Below are 18092 nucleotides of genomic sequence, written 5' to 3' on the forward strand. Positions count from 1 at the left end.
TAACCTGAAACTGTTCTTAACCTGAAGCACCACTTTAGCTAATGGGGCCTCCCGCTGCTGCCACGCCGCCGGAGCAGGATTTCTGTTCTCATCCTGAAGCAAAGTTCTTAAACCGAGGTACTATTTCTGGGTTAGCGGAGTCTGTAACCTGAAGCGTATGTAACCTGAAGCGTATGTAACCCGAGGTACCGCTGTAGTAATAAAGAAGGTTGTCTCTGAGCATATGGAGAATGCCTTTCTTTTTCATGACAATGGAGTGATCACAATGATGCAGAAACCTGTTTTAAGACGTGAAATTATTTCCTATGTATTCCAATGGCAGTTGTAAGTGAGTTGTAAGTCTCCTCTAAAACAAAGAAAGTCTGAAAATTTGGCGGCTTGGAGGGTGGCCTGAGTCACAGAAATAGGGGTATATAATGGTATAAAGACGTGTGGGATATAGCTATTAACGATAAACTAACATGTGTCATTAAGGTAAGACGGAGAATATGCAGGAGAAATGATTTTGAGGAGATACGGAAGGTGTTTGTAGAATTTGTACTGTTAAAACGGAAAGGGGTCAAACCATCGCAAGTGATGAAATTTTGGGAGGTTGGATAGTTATAATGGAATGGTCTCGATGGTGGGGTGCACATTTTTATTCTTATTTATTTATGGTTATGATTTTGTATATATAAAAAAACTATTATCACCTTTAAAAAAAGAAATAGGGGTATAATTCACAGGAAAATTTGAGTATCCAATTTAAGTTTTGCTCAAGCACTGTTGTTCACATGGGATGGGCACATAAGAAGCTCTTTGACTATACCTGATAATGTCAAAATGCGAATGCGGTAAAGACGTGTTTCCTTCAGCTTTACTAGTTAGGGATGTGGGTGGCGCTGTGGTCTAAACCACTGAGCCTCTTGGACTTGCCAATCGGAAGGCGGTTCGAATCCCCATGACAGAGCTAGCTCCCGTTGCTCTGTCCCAGCTTCTGCCAACCTAGCAGTTCGAAAGCACACCAGTGCAAGTAGATAAATAGGTACCGCTGCGACGGGAGGGTAAATGGTGCTTCCGTGCACTCTGGTTTCTGTCACGGTGTCCCTTTGTGCCAGAAGCTATTTAGTCATGCTGGCCACATGACCCAGAAAGCTGTCTGTGGACAAACGCTGGCTCCCTCGGCCTGAAAGTGAGATGAGCGCCACAACCCCATAGTCACCTTTGACTGGACTTAACCGTCCAGGGGTCCTTTACCTTTTTTATCTTTACTAGTTAGGGAATCATGATGGTCCACATCCACTCTAGGAATTAGGTTACTATTACTAGGAATACACTAACCTAACCAAGCTAACATATCTTGCCTGTAAAAGTTTGTGAGTATATATGTGGGAGCCTTCTTTTAAAAACCCCAGACACCTCACTATGCTAATCTTTGTAGATGTTTGAAGCACCGAGTGGCTGTTGCATTGGTATCATAAAAGAGATCCTCTCCCTGTGAATAATGAAATCATAATGTAGCCAATTAGATTTGACTGTGTGTGACCCTGAATCTTCCCAGGAGCAGGAGGACAGTATAGATTTGGAACAGTGGTTTGCAGAGGGGCATAATTCAGAAGGCAGAAGCTGGGAAATATTGGATGGGGAACAGCTAACAGAAGAAACACTGGAAGAGAGAGGGTTAACAGATTCATAGTCTCTGGATAGTATTCACCCCCCCTTCCCCCAAAGTCCTGGAGAGCTCAGAAAGTGGCAGAACGGAAAACACAGCGGATCCAACCTCAGATTACAAGACGTACGAGTGACGTAGATTAGTAGGGATGGGGGGGTGATCCTTAACTGCGAGCACCGCCATTTCTAGGAGACGTGCTCTTTGTTCTCTCACGGTGATTATTAAAGAATCTAACTGGTAAGACGCTCCTTTCGTTTGATCTTCTTATTTACTGCCACGGGGGAGGAAGCTGATTCCCCGAAGCCTGACACCTGCGTACACTCCAGCACAGCTGCTCCCTAAGGGTAGGGCTGCCTTGTTTTCTCCCTTGCTCTGCACAACACCTTCTGGTGGCGTAGCTGTTTCTGGGGGGTTCTTTGCAGAGCCCGTGGTGCCTTAATGTATTATGAAACAGGGCCCTCCGAGGGAACAGCCTCGCCAATTATCTGGAGGCAATAAGTACCGCTGCTTGGCTTCCTACAGAGTCTGTACAGTGGAATCTACACACAAATTGTAAAAAGCTGTGAACATGCTTTTTAAAAAAAACCGTTTTGAAAAATACTTTGAGTTTGGCGTGGCTCGCTGTTGCCATCTAGTGTCACATTTGTATATTGCGCTTTACAACGTTTTATTTGTAGCTGTGTAGCTGAGTTCTAGGTCTGCTTCCTTGTCCTATGCGCCTCCTGCGGGGAGTGGAGAGCAGCTGGGAACCAGACTTCCAACAGCTGGGCTTGGAAGTGTCAGGGTATTCCCCTCAGTGTGTGTGTGGGGGGGGGACTCTTGTCTCCATGATATCACTCCCTCCTTTCGTCGCATGTCCCCCCTCCTCCTCCCCCTCTCCCCCACCATGTGCAGAGACAGCCAAGAAGAAACGCAAACATTTCGGACGGTGCGTCTCTGCCATCGATCACCTGCGCACGCCCCGCTCTGGTGAGACCCACTCCCCGTTCCGAGACAGGTTTCCGTGCCTCATTCCCGATTCGGCTCATGCCCACCTGAGTTGCGCGCTGACAAATAGACATTTAAATCAGACAATTAGCTGGCCTCCGCTACTGACATTTTTAATGTATTAATGTGCATCAACAGCTAATACATAGAAAATTCCCCTAATAACAGTGCTTGGGTAAAAGGGGTTGCTTTGCCGCTCTGGAGATGGCAGTGATATACGACTCCGATGGGGCGCTGGACCTGCAGTTCGCATTAATTACCAGCCGACTGACAGGCCGACGTGACAGCATGCAATAGGCAGCAACCCCTTTATAATATCTGTAGCCATTCTCTCTCTCTCTCTCTCTCTCTCTCTCTCTCTCTCTCTCTCTCTCTGTGTGTGTGTGTGTGCGTGCGTGCGTGCGTGAGAGGGATTTACATTGAGAGAGTGAGAGGGATTTACATTGTGCACATATTTGAAAAAACTCCACACAGGTGTGACTGCCTGGAGTGCAAATGTTGTAAACTTTACACTGTCAAGGAATGTGTGCATGCTGTAAGATATACACAATGTGTGGAAAACCTGAACTGTCAAAACCGTACATATTTGTATGTGTGCATAAGTGGGGGGGCCCAGACAGCTATGCATATGCAAGAGTGAATTAACTGCTATATACCTGTATAGAAAGATGTACACATCTAAATCTGTGTATTCAACAGGGGTGGATAAACCATGCATGCAAAAAGATGTACATGTGCCTTGAGTATGCAAGGAAGAGATAAACTTCCTATGTACAGTGGTACCTCGGGTTGCATATGCTTCAGGTTACAGATGCTTCAGGTTACAGACTCCACTAACCCAGAAATATTACCTCAGGTTAAGAACTTTGCTTCAGGATGAGAACAGAAATCGTGCTCCGGCGGCGCAGCAGCAGCGGGAGGCCCCATTAGCTAAAGTGCTGCTTCAGGTTAAGAACAGTTTCAGGTTAAGAACGGACCTCCGGAACAAATTAAGTACTTAACCCGAGGTACCACTGTATATGCAGTTATGCAAGAGCACCTAAGAGAAGTATATAAAGTAAGCTCTGGTTGTATAAGAAGTATGCATGCATGTACAGTCAAACCTCAGTGAAAACAGAATTCAGTAAACCTGTTTCCCTGCTTGTAGGAGGCTTACTGGCAAACCTGTATAAGAACCTAAAAGGAAGGAAACAAAGATCAACTTCGGTCAAGTCAGAGCAAAGCCTGATCTTTATTACTGCTGTTGCAACAGGGTGCTCACTCACCCCACACAGGAGGGAGGAGGAACCCAGAACAATGGTGTGCAAGCCCTTATATAGACTTTTGAATTTGCCCACCCTGTAGCTCAAGTTGTTGTTGTAGTTGAGTCATTTAGTCGTGTCTGACTCTTCGTGACCCCCTGGACCAGAGCACGCCAGGCACTCCTGTCTTCCACTGCCTCCCGCAGTTTGGTCAAACTTATGCTGGTAGCTTCGAGAACACTATCCAACCATCTCGTCCTCTGTTGTCCCCTTCTCCTTGTGCCCTCCATCTTTCCCAACATCAGGGTCTTTTCCGGGGAGTCTTCTCTTCTCATGAGGTGGCCAAAGTATTGGAGCCTCAGCTTCAGGATCTGTCCTTCCACTGAGCACTCATGGCTGATTTCCTTCAGAATGGATAGGGTTGATCTTCTTGCAGTCCATGGGACTCTCAAGACCACTCCCCAAAACACGATACATACATCACAGGGAGGCAAAATCCTGTTTGGCAGGAAACTGATAATGGTCACTTGATCGCTTTACCTGGCAGCCTGGCCATTCCTTTTGAGATGTTAATACCAGACTTAGTTCCTGAATCCAGGTCACAGGCTCACCCTATTCATGCACAAATACACCCTTAAGACAGGATTTGTGAGCAAAGAGACAATGGGGAGGTTTTCTCATTTCCTTCCTCACCTCAGAGAATATTTGAGGTGGCTGGAAGAGTCAAAATGGCTTCAGGATTGTTCTCCTGTACTATTTCAGACACGTGGTTTATGTACTCATGTATGTGTTTGCCTTGTGCATTTATGAACATATGATTTATATATATGGGAGGCCTTAGAATTCCTATAACATCAGTTTTCGAATGTCTCGGCTGCCGAACATTTTGGAAGCAAAACGCCGGAAACCCGAAAGTGAATGCTTCCATTTTCAAACGTGTCCCAAAAGTCGAACGGCTTCTGAGGCGCATTTCTCAATTTCCCCCTTTGAACTTGCTGACAGCCCTCTGATCCTCAGTTTCCGAACGTTTTGGAAGTCAAACAGACGTCTGGAACGGATAACGTTCAAAAACCGAGGTTTGACTGTACGCAATAAAAAATGAAATCCATACAAATGACTGGTTGGGTCTGTGTGTACAGAGTGAAAAATAGTGGTAAAGATCTCATTTTATTCTACTGAAAAGTTTCTGTCCCACCTTTTGGTCACCAAGGCAGCTTCCAGATTAGAACATCAAAATGCAGTTTTTAAATAAAAAAATTACAAGATTAAAAACAGATGCAGCGAATCAGTGCATCTTTAGGAATATAATTAGCGGGGGGGGGGGGGGATTCAACTCTAACAGCAGTGATCACCCAAGACTAACGCCTCTACTTTTTGCATCATACACCAGGTTCTGCAAATGCTAGAAGCTTAACACTTTATTTTATTTTACTTTATTTTAATGAAAACCTGGTAATGGGGTATTATAGATCCTCCATGGGGTACACTGTTCCCTTCCCCCTCCCCACCCTCCATCGATGCCTGTGTGCAACATCCTCATTTATTTCCTTCCCTCATGTAACGGGTGATAGTATGTCTGTGGTAAAGGTAAAGGACCCCTGGATGGTTAGGCCCAGTCAAAGGCGACTATGGGGTTGCAGCGCTCATCTCGCTTTCAGGCCAAGGGAGCCGCGTTTGTCTGCAGACAGCTTTCCGGGTCATGTGACCGGCATGACTAAACTACTTCTGGTGCAATAGGACACCGTGACAGAAACCAGAGTGCACGGAAACGCCGTTTACCTTCCCGCCGCAGTGGTACCTATTTCCCTACTTGCACCGGAGTGCTTTCAGAATGCTAGGTTGGCAGGAGCTGGGACAGAGCAACGGGAGCTCACCACCGTCAAAAGGATTCGAACCACCAACCTTCCGATCAGCAAACCCAAGAGGCTCAGTGGTTTAAGACCTCAGCGCTACCCATGTCCCCCATCTCTCTGTGGAATGCCACTTCCACAGCATACAATTTAAAGCATTTTGGTTCCCTCAAAGAATCCTGGGAACTGTAGTTTTATATATATATATATATATATATATATATATATATATATATATATTTAAAAGCCTTCTAGGAATTGTAGCTCTGCGAGAGACAAAATACAGTTCCCATGATTCTCTGGGGGAAAGCCAGGCTCTCCCATCTCCTCAGCTCTGATCAGGCCTGGGGAGATGCCGGAGTAAATGAATATTCCTGGATTGAGGGGGGCCTGACACGTGTTTTACAAGTATGCGTTAGATGCCTGTTATAATGCATAATTGGTAGCATTGATCAGACCCGGCCACCAACGCTTAAGAGAATCGATTGGCAAAATCTGCCTACTAATTGAGGCATTTGTCATCTTGTCCAAGTCTGGGTGGAGAGGGGAGGAAGGGACAGGGCAGAGAGGTGAGATACAGCTTTGCTGGAGAATCACTGTTCTTGGGGTTCTCAGGCCCTGCCTCTCTTCAGCAACTGTCATTGGTTCTCTAGTTCCTTTTCCCATCCCCCTAGTCCATGGGTAGGCAAACTAAGGCCCAGAATCCAGATCCGGCCCAATCGCCTTCTAAATCCGACCCATGGACGATCCGGGAATCAGCGTGTTTTTACATGAGTAGAATGTGTGCTTTTATTTAAAATGCATCTCTGGGGGCATAGGAATTCATTCATATTTTTTCCCCAAAAATATAGTCTGGCCCCCCACAATGTCTGAGGGACAGTGGACCGGCCCCCTGCTGAAAAAGTTTGCTGACACCTGCCCTAGTCTTACCCCTTTGTCTGGTGATGGAGGGATTGGCAACAGAAGCAAGCAGTTAGTCCGTCTACCTTGCTCTCCATTTCTTGAACTCAGTGCCAATTTACGTATAAGCTAAACAAGCTATAGCTTAGGGCCACACTCTCTTGGGAGCCCCCAAAAAATTTAAAGAAAAAAACCTGGATGTATATTTCCAAAATACAAGATAAAAACAAATAAAATGGCTTTAGATACCTATTAGGTCCATAATATAGCATATATCCAACACAAAAAACAGCAACAATTTGTTGTTGACAAAGGACAGCTGGACATATAAAGGGCCCCATTACCTTCAGTAGCTTAGGGCCTCATCAAACCTAAATCCGGCCCTGCTTGAACTTGATTAGCTTCTGCTTCTTGTGTGCATGTGTGTGACTCAGTGCTCCATCTGGCTGTGGTGTCTACAGAAGTGGGCAAACGTGAGTGTGTGTTGAGGGCTGACATCAGGGGAGGGAAGCCAGTTCTAGCCTTCTTCCCTCCCTACCCTGTTAGCCTTTCCTTGACGTGAGCTCTGACAAGCCTGAAAGATCGATACAGCTGACCTTTGGTAGAGCTGAGGATCTGATGCATGACAGGTCAGGTGTGGCAGAACATAGGGTTGCCGTATTTCAAAACATAATAACCAGGACACCCCAAATGTTGTGGAGCTTTTTTTAAAAAAAATGAAACCCCCCAAAATTGTTGGGCTTGTTTTAGACAAGCCCCTAAGTTGTTGAGCTTTTTTTTTTAAACAAAAACACCAGAAAACCTGTGAATTAGGACCATGCTACAAGCCTACTAACAATTGCCCTACAAATTTCTAAGCGCCTTAACTTAGAAGTCAGTTCCACTGAAATCAATGGAACACAACACAATTAGAACCACGCTACAAGTCTAACAATTGCCCTAGGTAACCAAAAATTTAGACTGTGGGCAGAATCCGCGACCAGGGAGAAAAGTCAGCAGAAGAAGACTGGAAGAAATTTAAGGACTATTTACAGAAATACTACAAAATTAATGAACTCTGAAAAGATGTTGGATTGAACTTTTGTGGTCTCTAGCTGTTATGATAAAGATAATAGGGACAAAAATTGTTTAAGTTATTAAATTTAAAAAAGTTGAGTGGAAAATAAGGTGTTATTTTAAAAGGAATGTTAAGAGATTAGGATTTGCTGAATTAACAAGTTGAACTAGAAAACAAGAAGGGGAGGTATGAGGAAGTCAAAGAAATATGTTATTGAAGGATTGCTATAGAAATTGATTTGTTTTTAATATTTTTTTCTTTTTCTTTTTGTGTTTATATAAAATTGGAAAATCTAATAAATATTTATTAAAAAAAAAAATTTAGACTGTGACTCCTCAAATCTACCCGATTCCAACTAAGCTTCTATCCAAACCCAGGTCCCAACACAGTAGGGTTGCCATATTTGAAAAAGTAGAAACCAGGACAGCCTGAACGTTGTTGAGCTGTTTTTAGACAAACACTTAAGTTGTTGGGCTTTTTAAAAAAAAAACAACGCCAAAAATGCAATTTTTTGATTGGCTTGCCTAAGATCCAGGACAAATCCTTGTTCGAAACTACAAAATCAGTTATGTCAGGAGCTTTACCTTCTCTTCTACCTCTTCTTCTGTTCAAAAATGCTGAAGGTGCATTAGATTTCAAGGCAACATTTACAGGGCTCATTTCCCTAAGAAATAATGCTTATTCCTCAAAATGTTTACAAAGTTCAGCTATTGCAAAAGTTTTTCAGTGTTAATTTTATGCATTTTTTAAAATCACCATGGTATTTAACAATAACATCTTATGTCATTTAGAGGAGAAATTGCAAATTGCAAAATTTTAAATACCCATTATCATCCTTGGCTTCACTCAATTTTGTGTATAACACTCTTCCATTTTCTTCTAGTTGTGAGGGTGGGGGATGGGGGGGCCTCACAAGTGCAGTAGCCTAGGGCCTCTCTTCATGTAAATCATGCCCTGGTTAGGGGCCCTTTAAACCAGAGCCTAGGTGGAAGTCTGAAAAGGTAGGTGCATTATGTCTGCATCCTTGCCTCTGGTATAGATAATCTCTAACAGGCCACAGATAGACACAAGCATTGGTCAAATCAGGAAGATGAGAGCAAGCAAACAGCTGAAGAAAGTGAGTGAGGCAAAACTAAGATCAAAGGGCAGGGAAATGACATGATATCTGCATAGATATCATAGATACCACAGTTCAAGAAGGACACTGACAAACTGGAACGTGTCCAGAGGAGGGCAACCAAAATGGTCAAAGGCCTGGAAACGATGCCTTATGAGGAACGGCTAAGGGAGCTGGGCATGTTTAGCCTGGAGAAGAGGCGGTTAAGGGGTGATATGATAGCCATGTTCAAATATATAAAAGGATGTCACATAGAGGAGGGAGAAAGGTTGTTTTCTGCTGCTCCAGAGAAGCGGACACGGAGCAATGGATCCAAACTACAAGAAAGAAGATTCCACCTAAACATTAGGAAGAACTTCCTGACAGTAAGAGCTGTTCGACAGTGGAATTTGCTGCCAAGGAGTGTGGTGGAGTCTCCTTCTTTGGAGGTCTTTAAGCAGAGGCTTGACAACCATATGTCAGGAGTGCTCTGATGGTGTTTCCTGCTTGGCAGGGGGTTGGACTCGATGGCCCTTGTGGTCTCTTCCAACTCTATGATTCTATGATTCTATGATTCTATGATTCTAGAGATCCTAGTGGTTCAGTCCAAAGAACCAAGCCACATGATTATTCAGGAACCTTTTTATGCAGATGATGGTCAGGGCAGGAGTAAATGGAACCATTTCAGTGACTCTCCACCTGCTCATTGCCCTCAATCACTGCTTTGGTGCTGAGCACCAGACCAAGAAACCTGTGAGCTCAGTTCAGATCCTACACTTGGTAAGATTCCTGGCTGGTGTGTCCATTGCTGCAGTGCTGAACAGAGAAATTCAGGGCATTGGATGGGTTTGAGCACATTGAACAAGAATCTGCCTTATTTTTGGACCTTGAGCGACACTCAGATTGACATTCTGACAAAGAAAATAATTTATGTACAATGTAAACAGCTGCATAGCTGCAAATACTTCCCCATTACAGTGTATGCCGTACAGGGTCTGTTGAAATCTTATTACAGATAGGATTTTTTTCCTATTGTATTGTATTCTTATCTCTTTCTACTCTCAAGAAACACCACACTTTATATTTCTGCAAAGACCGTCTGTTAGTCTGAATCCGGAAGCCAACCTTGGAGTTTTTGTTCTACCCTTCCGTGTCTCATGCAAATGACGCTGTGTACTTCAAAGGCCTTCTGAGATAGATTCTTCCAGCCTCTCAATTATTCTTCACTTGAAAGTCCCTAATTACCTAATTGATGGCTCTTTTCCTGATGGCTTAAAGCCGTCCTTTTGATCTGTGGACCCTGGCAACCACACCCTGCTGGAAAAAAGGAAAAAGTTTACACAGATGCCTTTAGGTCTTCTTTATTAGTGCCTGCATCTGCACATCCACAGGGTTGTGCAATTAGGAAATTAGGCATGCTACCCTGAGAATCCCAGGGGAAATAAAAATTATTATTGTTTAAAAAAAGAGAATCCCAGGGAAAGAGGGATTGGGACTGGCGAAACTGGAATGGGCTATCATGCCACAAGCCCTTCACACATGCAGTTTTCTCATATATATATATCTGTGTGTGCATGCTTAATAAGAGATCATAAAATCACAGAATTGTAGAGTTGGAAGGGACCCTAGTCCAACCCCCAGCAATGCAGGAATGTGCAGCTGTCCCATAGAGGGATTGAACCTGCAACCTTGGCATTATCAGCACTGTGCTCTAACCAACTGAGCTATCCAGCTGATGTTTTGAGAATATATTGATTGCCAGCTGATGACCTACATGTCATTCTGATGTCAGAAGAGAGGCTCTGCTTCTTTCAGGATGTGGATGGAAAAGCAAAGTTTTGTGCCCTGGTTAACTTCCTGACACTGATGGCTAAGCTAAAGTTCCGTGTTTATCCAGCACTCATTTACATTTTCTCAAGGAGGTATAATGTGACGCTGTGGTCTAAACCACTGAGCCTCTGAGGTGGGCGGTTCGAATCCCTGCGACGGAGTGAGCTCCTGTTGCTCTGTCCTAGCTCCTGCCAACCTAGCATTTGAAAGCACACCCGCGCAAGTGGATAAATAGGTACCACTGCAACAGGAAGGTAAACGGTGTTTCTGTGCGCTCTGGTTCCCGTCATGGTGTTCCATTGCGCCAGAAGCGGTTTGGTCATGCTGGCCACATGACCCAGAAAGCTGTCTGTGGATAAACGCCGGCTCCCTCGGCCTGAAAGTGAGATGAGCACCGCAACCCCATAGTTGCCTTTGACTGGTCTTAACCGTCCAGGGGTCCTTTACCTTTACCTTTACCTTTATATGTGGCTTTCGCTGAAGCCATGGAGCCTGCATTCGCACTATAAGACGCGCACACATTTCCCCTTGATTTTTGGAGGGGGGAAAGTGCATCTTATAGAGCGAAAAATACGGTACATGCAAGTAGATGCAGCATACAGTAATGCAGAGAAATGCACACACGCAGATTTACTCACAGAAACCACAGCCGTACATGCACAGAACTCTTTTTCTCAGGACATGTGATGCCAGTTCCGCGGCTACTTTAAAGCAAGTGTCATCTGAGGCCAATCTCTGTGTGCCCCCACCATGGCAGGTCTGGAGGGTGGCAACATGCGAATGGGCATTTTCAGTGGTTCCTCCCTGCTTGTAGAATGCTCTCCCCAGGGAGACTTGCCTGGTGCCATCATTACATATCTTTAGACACCAGGAAAAGCCTTCCTTTCCTGCCAGGATGTTGACTTTTTTTTTTTAAAAAAAAATAATTTTTATTAAAGGTTTTTATAACAACAACAAACATATAACAAATACATAAACAGACAAAAACAAAAACAAAACAAAAAACATGTACCATTTCATATCTTACTTTCTTATACCTTTCTTCCCCGACTTCCTCATGCCTCCCTTTTCTGTATTCCAAATTCTTATCAATTACTCAGCAAATCTTCCCTTATTTTAATTTGAATTTAATCTAATCTTCCTTATTCTCCTTGTCTTAACCATTGCTAATAGTAACCATTTACTTTCCAGTCCAACATCATTCTAACTTTCGTTAATTTTATAATATTTCTTTAAATAGTCCTTAAACTTTTTCCATTCTTCTTGCGCTGCTTCTCTTCCCTGGTTTCGGATTCTGCTCGTCATTTCTGCCAGGCCCATGTAGTCTATCACCTTCATCTGCCATTCTTCCAGTGTGGGTAGTTCTTTTTTTTTTTTTTATAATATATTTATTAAAGTTTTCAAATAAAGCATATATTAGATAAGCACTTATCATTGTCCATTTAACATCTCTCAATTGTTACATGGGACTCCCCCACACCTCCCGCATACACTTACATCATTATTAAATTAATTTCAAACAAATTATCATTTAACTCATCTTAATTAATAATCTTAATTTAGTTTGACATATAATTCAGCCTTAAATCTAATTTAATGGTAGACAATTGTCTGCACTGGCATCCAATTCAGCACTCAGCCAAATTACAATATTTTTGTAAATAAATCTTAAATTTCCTCCAGTCTTCTTCCATCCTTTCTTCTCCCTGGTCTCGAATTCTGCCGGTCATCTCGGCTAATTGCATATAGTCCATCAGTTGCATCTGCCATTCTTCCACAGTGGGTAGCTCCTGAGTTTTCCAATTCTTGGCAATTAATATTCTTGCTGCTGTTGTTGCGTACAAAAAGAATGTTCTGTCCTCTTTTAACACACTCTGGCCGACAATACCCAGGAGAAAGGCCTCTGATTTCTTAGTAAAGGTGTATTTAAACACCTTTTTTAATTCATTATATATCTTCTCCCAAAAGGCCTTCACTCTAGGGCAGGTCCACCAGAGGTGAAAAAATGTTCCTTCATTTTCCTTACATTTCCAACATTTGCTATCAGACGAATGGTATATTTTAGCCAGTTTAACAGGGGTCATGTACCATCTATACATCATTTTCATCACATTTTCCTTCAACGCATTACATGCAGTGAAGTTCAGCCCAGAGGTCCACAACCTTTCCCAATCTTCAAACATAATATTATACCCAATATCCTGCGCCCATTTTATCATTGTTGATTTTACCATTTCGTCATGTGTGTTCCATTTCAGCAGCAAGTTATACATTCTTGAAAGTACCTTAGTCTTAGGTTCTAACAGTTCAGTTTCTAACTTTGACTTTTCCACTTGGAATCCTAGCTTTTTGTCATTTTTAAACACTTCTTTAATCTGAGCATAGTGTAACCAGTCTCGCACTTTGTCTCTCATCTTTTCTAAACTCTGCAATTTCCAGTTGTCACCATCCTTTTCTATTATCTCCCAATATTTTGGCCAGTTGGCCTCCATATTGGCTCTTTTCCGAGCCTTAGCCTCCAGGGGTGACAGCCACCTCGGAGTTTTATTCTCCAGTAAGTCTTTATATTTTGTCCAGACATTAAAAACTGATTTTCTGACAATATGGTTCTTGAAGGCCTTATTTATCTTAGCTTTATCATACCATAAATATGCATGCCATCCAAACGCATTATTAAAACCTTCCAAATCCAAGACATCCGTATCTTCAAGAAGTAACCAATCTTTTAACCAGCAGAAAGCTGCAGCTTCATAATACAACTTTAAATCTGGCAGGGCAAAGCCCCCTCTTTCTTTCGCATCTGTTAATATTTTAAATTTGATTCTGGGCTTTTTGCCCTGCCAGACAAATTTAGAAATATCTTTCTGCCACTTCCGGAAGCACTCTGTCTTGTCTACAATCTGCAGTGTCTGAAACAAAAATAACATTTTTGGCAATACATTCATCTTGATGGCAGCTATTCGGCCTAACAAAGAAAGTTTTAGTCTTGACCAACTATCCAAGTCTCTCTTAATCTCTGACCAACATTTTTCATAATTATCTTTAAATAAACTCAGATTTTTTGCTGTTATGTTTACCCCTAGGTATTTAACTTTTTTAACCACATTTAGTTCTGTCTCTTTCTGAAGCTGTTCCAACTCAATATCTGTCATGTTTTTCCCCAAAACTTTAGTTTTTTGCTTATTTAACTTAAATCCTGCCACTCGACCAAAGTTTTGAATCAGTTGTAGTACTCTTTTCAAACTAGACTCCGGCTCCTGTAATGTCAGAACTAGGTCATCTGCAAAAGCTTTAAGTTTATATTGTTTCGCTCCGACCTGAATCCCTTCCACCAACCGGTCCCCCCTAATCATATTCAGGAGCACTTCCAGAACCGAAATAAACAGTAATGGGGAAATCGGGCAGCCTTGTCGTGTACCTTTTTCAATTTTAAACTCTTCTGTAACCACATTGTTAACTATCAGTTTAGCCTTTTGTTCTGAATATATTGCCTCAATCCCGTTCTCAAACCCCCGTCCCACTCCCATTTCTTTTAAATTCCCCTTCATAAATTTCCAAGAAATGTTGTCAAAGGCTTTCTCCGCGTCTATAAAAATTAAAACTGCTTTAGTGTTTATGTTTGTTTGTAAAAGTTCCAATATGTCTATGATGTTCCTTGTGTTAGTAAACATATGTCTGCCCGGGAGAAAGCCTGCCTGGTCTTTATGGATTATCTCACTTAAAACTTTCTTAAATCTTCGTGCCAAAACATCTGCAAATATTTTGTAATCCACATTTAAAAGGGAGATGGGACGGTAATTCTTGAGTTGTGTCTTTTCAGTTTCTGACTTTGGAATCAATGTGATAAATGCTTCTTTCCACGATTCAGGCGCCTTCTTCCCCTCCATTATTTCATTACTGACCTCCAACAAAGGTTGTATCAAATAATCCTTCAATGTCTTATAGTAGTTAGAGGTCAGTCCATCTGGCCCTGGTGATTTGCCCTGTTTCAGACTCAGGATGGCCTGTTCAATCTCTTGTCGTGTTATTTTGCCATTTAAAATTGTTCTATTTTCTTCTGACAGCTTTGCTAATCCATTTCTCTCCAAAAATTGTGTAATCTCTATTTCATCTTGTGGCCCTTGAGTATATAACTTTTTAAAATACCTCTGGAAGCACTTTCTAATCTCTCCCGGGTTCTGAATGTTCCTTCCTTCAACCTCTAAGTTTGTTACTGTATTTAATCTTTGTCTCCTTTTCAACTGCCAAGCTAGCAGTTTCCCACATTTATTTGCCGATTCAAAAGTTTTTTGTTTCATTGTTTTAATCTTCCATTCTATTTCCTGATTTATCAGCTTGGAATATTGCGCCTGATAAAGTTTAATTTCTCTCAGAATCGGTTGGGACTTCGGGTTAGATCTTAACTTCTTCTCCAACTCTTTGATACTTTCCAGAATTTTATCTTTCTTTTCATTTTGCAGTCTTTTCTTTAAGGAATTCTGTTGAATCAAGAACCCTCTCATCACAGCTTTACTTGCATCCCAGATAGTTCTTTTTTCCACCGTAGTGTTCAAATTAATCTCAAAATAGTCCTTTAAGGTTTTTTGGGCCTTCTTTACAATTCTTTGATCTCTAAACAGGCCATCATTCATCTTCCATCTAAAGGAGCCGATTGGGATCAATGTCATATCCATTCTCAAGGCGTTATGGTCGGAGCATGTTTTGGGGCAGATTTCCACCTTCCTCACCTTAGGTGCCAGACTTCTAGTTATCCATATTTGGTCGATTCGTGTCCAAGTCAGTTGAGCTTCAGAAAAGAATGTTCCTTCTCTTCCCAGGGGGTTTCTAACTCTCCAGATGTCAACCCAGTCCATATTGTCAGTCATTTCAAAAAAGGTCTTAGGTAGTCTTCCCTCTTTAGTAATGTTCTGGTTCTGTGACTTATCCATATTTGTTGATACGACCCCGTTCATGTCCCCCATCATGATGACGTTGTTGTAATCCAGATAATCCAGCATGATCTCGTGCAACTTCTTATAAAAATCCGATTTTCCTTCATTTGGAGCATAAATTCCTAATATCAAAATTTTTTCTCCTTGATACTGTACTTCTATTGCGAGGATTCTTCCACTTTCATCTTTAAAGAGAAATTTTGGTGAAAGGCTCTCTTTTGCATAGATCACTACACCTCTCTTTTTAACTGTATCCGATGATATAAATTCTTGACCAAGCCTTTTATTTATTAACACCTTTCTATGGAGCCTAATCACATGTGTTTCTTGTAAGCATATAATGTCCAATTGTTCCTTTTTTAAAATATGAAAAATTTTAGACCTTTTTTCGGGACTGTTACAGCCATTTATGTTCCAACTCAAAAGCTGCAGAGACATCCTGGATAGGTCTGGTTATTCTTTCTGGGGTGGTACCTTGTTCTCCGGTCCTTGAGGATCCGAGGGGGCGGGCTCCCCTGGAAGTTCTGGCGCTGGCAATCCAAGTCCTTTGTGGAGGTCTTCTCCGTGTGCTCCCAAAAACTTGTCTCTATCTTCCACTGTTTTGATTTTGATCTTTCTCCCTCTGTAGGTAAAGGATAATCCTTGTGGAAACTCCCACCTGAAGATAATTGCGTTGCTTCTCAACAGTCTTGCCAATTCCGTGTAGTTAGATCTAAGGTCCAGCAACTGCTTAGGAATGTCCTTGTAGATTTCAATTCTCTTGCCCAAAATGTCTAGTGACTTTTCGTAGTGCAGGCCCAAAATCTTGTCCCTTTCCTCCTTTGATCTCAGTGTTATCAAACAATCTCTGGGCTTCTCTGTCCTTCTGACTCTGCCAAGCCTGAAAGCAGATACAATTTTAAAGTCTTTTTCCTCTAACTTCCAAAACTTGGCAAATTCCTTAGTTAGAAATTCAATAAAATTATCTTCTTCCACCTCTGGTATTGACCGTATCCTCAAGTTGGTCTCCCTGTTTCGCAGTTCTGTCATCAAAAAGTAAATCTGATGTTCTCCAACTTGTTTGCTGAGTGGTCTTACTTCTTTCTCAAGTTCTTCCAATCTTTGACTAGTATCTTCAGCCAGTTTACGATTTTCACCTACAGCCTCCTTTAATTCTCCAATAGACTGGGCATTCTGTGCAACTTGTCCAGTCAGCTTATTCAAGCTTTCTGTGTTCTGTTCAATTTTAGCTGTATGCAAATCAGCCTTCTTGTCCAGAGCCTCCAGTTTCTCCAAAATTTTCTCCAAGACAGAGCTACTTGTCCCTGAAGCCATATCTCCCAGGTGCAGCTCCTCTGTCTCACCCTCCCCTGCCTGTATTAGGGAGGCCGCCTCTATGTCTGGAGGCAAAGTGGAAGGCAAGGCCGGCACAGAAGATCTACGCTGTGAGGCTGCAGATAAAGTTAGAGTTGTTTGTTTAGTCCTTCCTCTTCTCCTTGCGCCACTCATTCCAAAGTTATCTGTAATCCAAGGTCAATCCAAGTTGTTCCCATGAGAAAGCAGAGTCCCAGATGCAATAGTCAAACAGAGGCCGGGAAAGGGAAAGTAAAACAAAGTCACTGCTGTAAGTCCAAAATCCTCTAGAGGGAGCTTAATACGTCTTCAGGGAAAAGATCAAATCCAAGTTAAACTTATAAATTTAAATCCATGTCTATCGCCTCCACAATGTATTATTTTTAGCAGAGTAAAACTTAAAGCAAAACAGTGTTTCTTACAGTGCCTTGACTGCAACAGTTTCAAAGTATCCAGTTCCAACTCAGAATGTTTCAAAACCTGAATTCAATGTATCCAAAGTTGCAAACTGGTGCTCATCCAGGCAGCTCCAGCACCAGAGATTCTTATTTATTTTATAATCCACTGGTGCCACAGAAGAAGGATATCAGTGCACCCCGAATATGACCAGCAAAAGTCAATAGCTCAAAGTCTTTCACTCAGAAAACTGCTTTAACAGGGTGCCAGCATTTAGTTAACGCATAACTTTTTGTCTCCACTCCTCCTGCTCTTTGCTTAAAGTTCAGTATAGCGGGAGATGGGCTTCCTGCTTATCCTCACTCCGTTTTCAGCCAGATTTCAACTTTTTAAAAAAGTTTTAAAAGTTTCATAAAGTTCACAAAAAGATTCAAAAAGTTGACAAAAGTTTCAGAAAGTTTTCAATGTCCAAATTTACTCACGGGTTGTAGTTTCCAAAGTTCAGAAAAGTTGCAGGAAGAAAGGACAGCGCTGACCGGCAACAGCAATGCGGCTTCACTTCGCTGTTTGCGCAACGACCCACAGCGCCGCTACCCCCTCCGCGATCCGGAGCCCCTTACGGGGTCCCTTCAACGTTTTGGGGGCTGCTTCTGGCGCCCGCCGGGTCCCGAGACCACAGGCTTCTGCCACCTGTGGTTTTCCTGAATGGGTCTCCGCTTCGCCGTAGCGGACGACCCGTTTACAGCGGAGCTCCCTTCTCCTTACTCGGAGAAGGCAGCCATTACCGGTCGCGCCGCCTCCGGAAGTCCTGCCAGTGTGGG

The 18092-nt window shown here is 42.5% G+C and overlaps 1 long non-coding RNA gene across 1 annotated transcript in view; it reads left to right on the forward strand.

The window, feature by feature from the left end:
• The window catches only part of LOC310755762, a 1619227-nt gene that overhangs the window by 87184 nt on the left and 1513951 nt on the right, over window positions 1–18092 (forward strand). The gene's annotated exons all lie outside the window — the stretch shown is intronic.

This window comes from Podarcis filfolensis (assembly GCF_964270895.1).
Source record: "Podarcis filfolensis genome assembly, chromosome: 2".
Taxonomy (NCBI): domain Eukaryota; kingdom Metazoa; phylum Chordata; class Lepidosauria; order Squamata; family Lacertidae; genus Podarcis; species Podarcis filfolensis.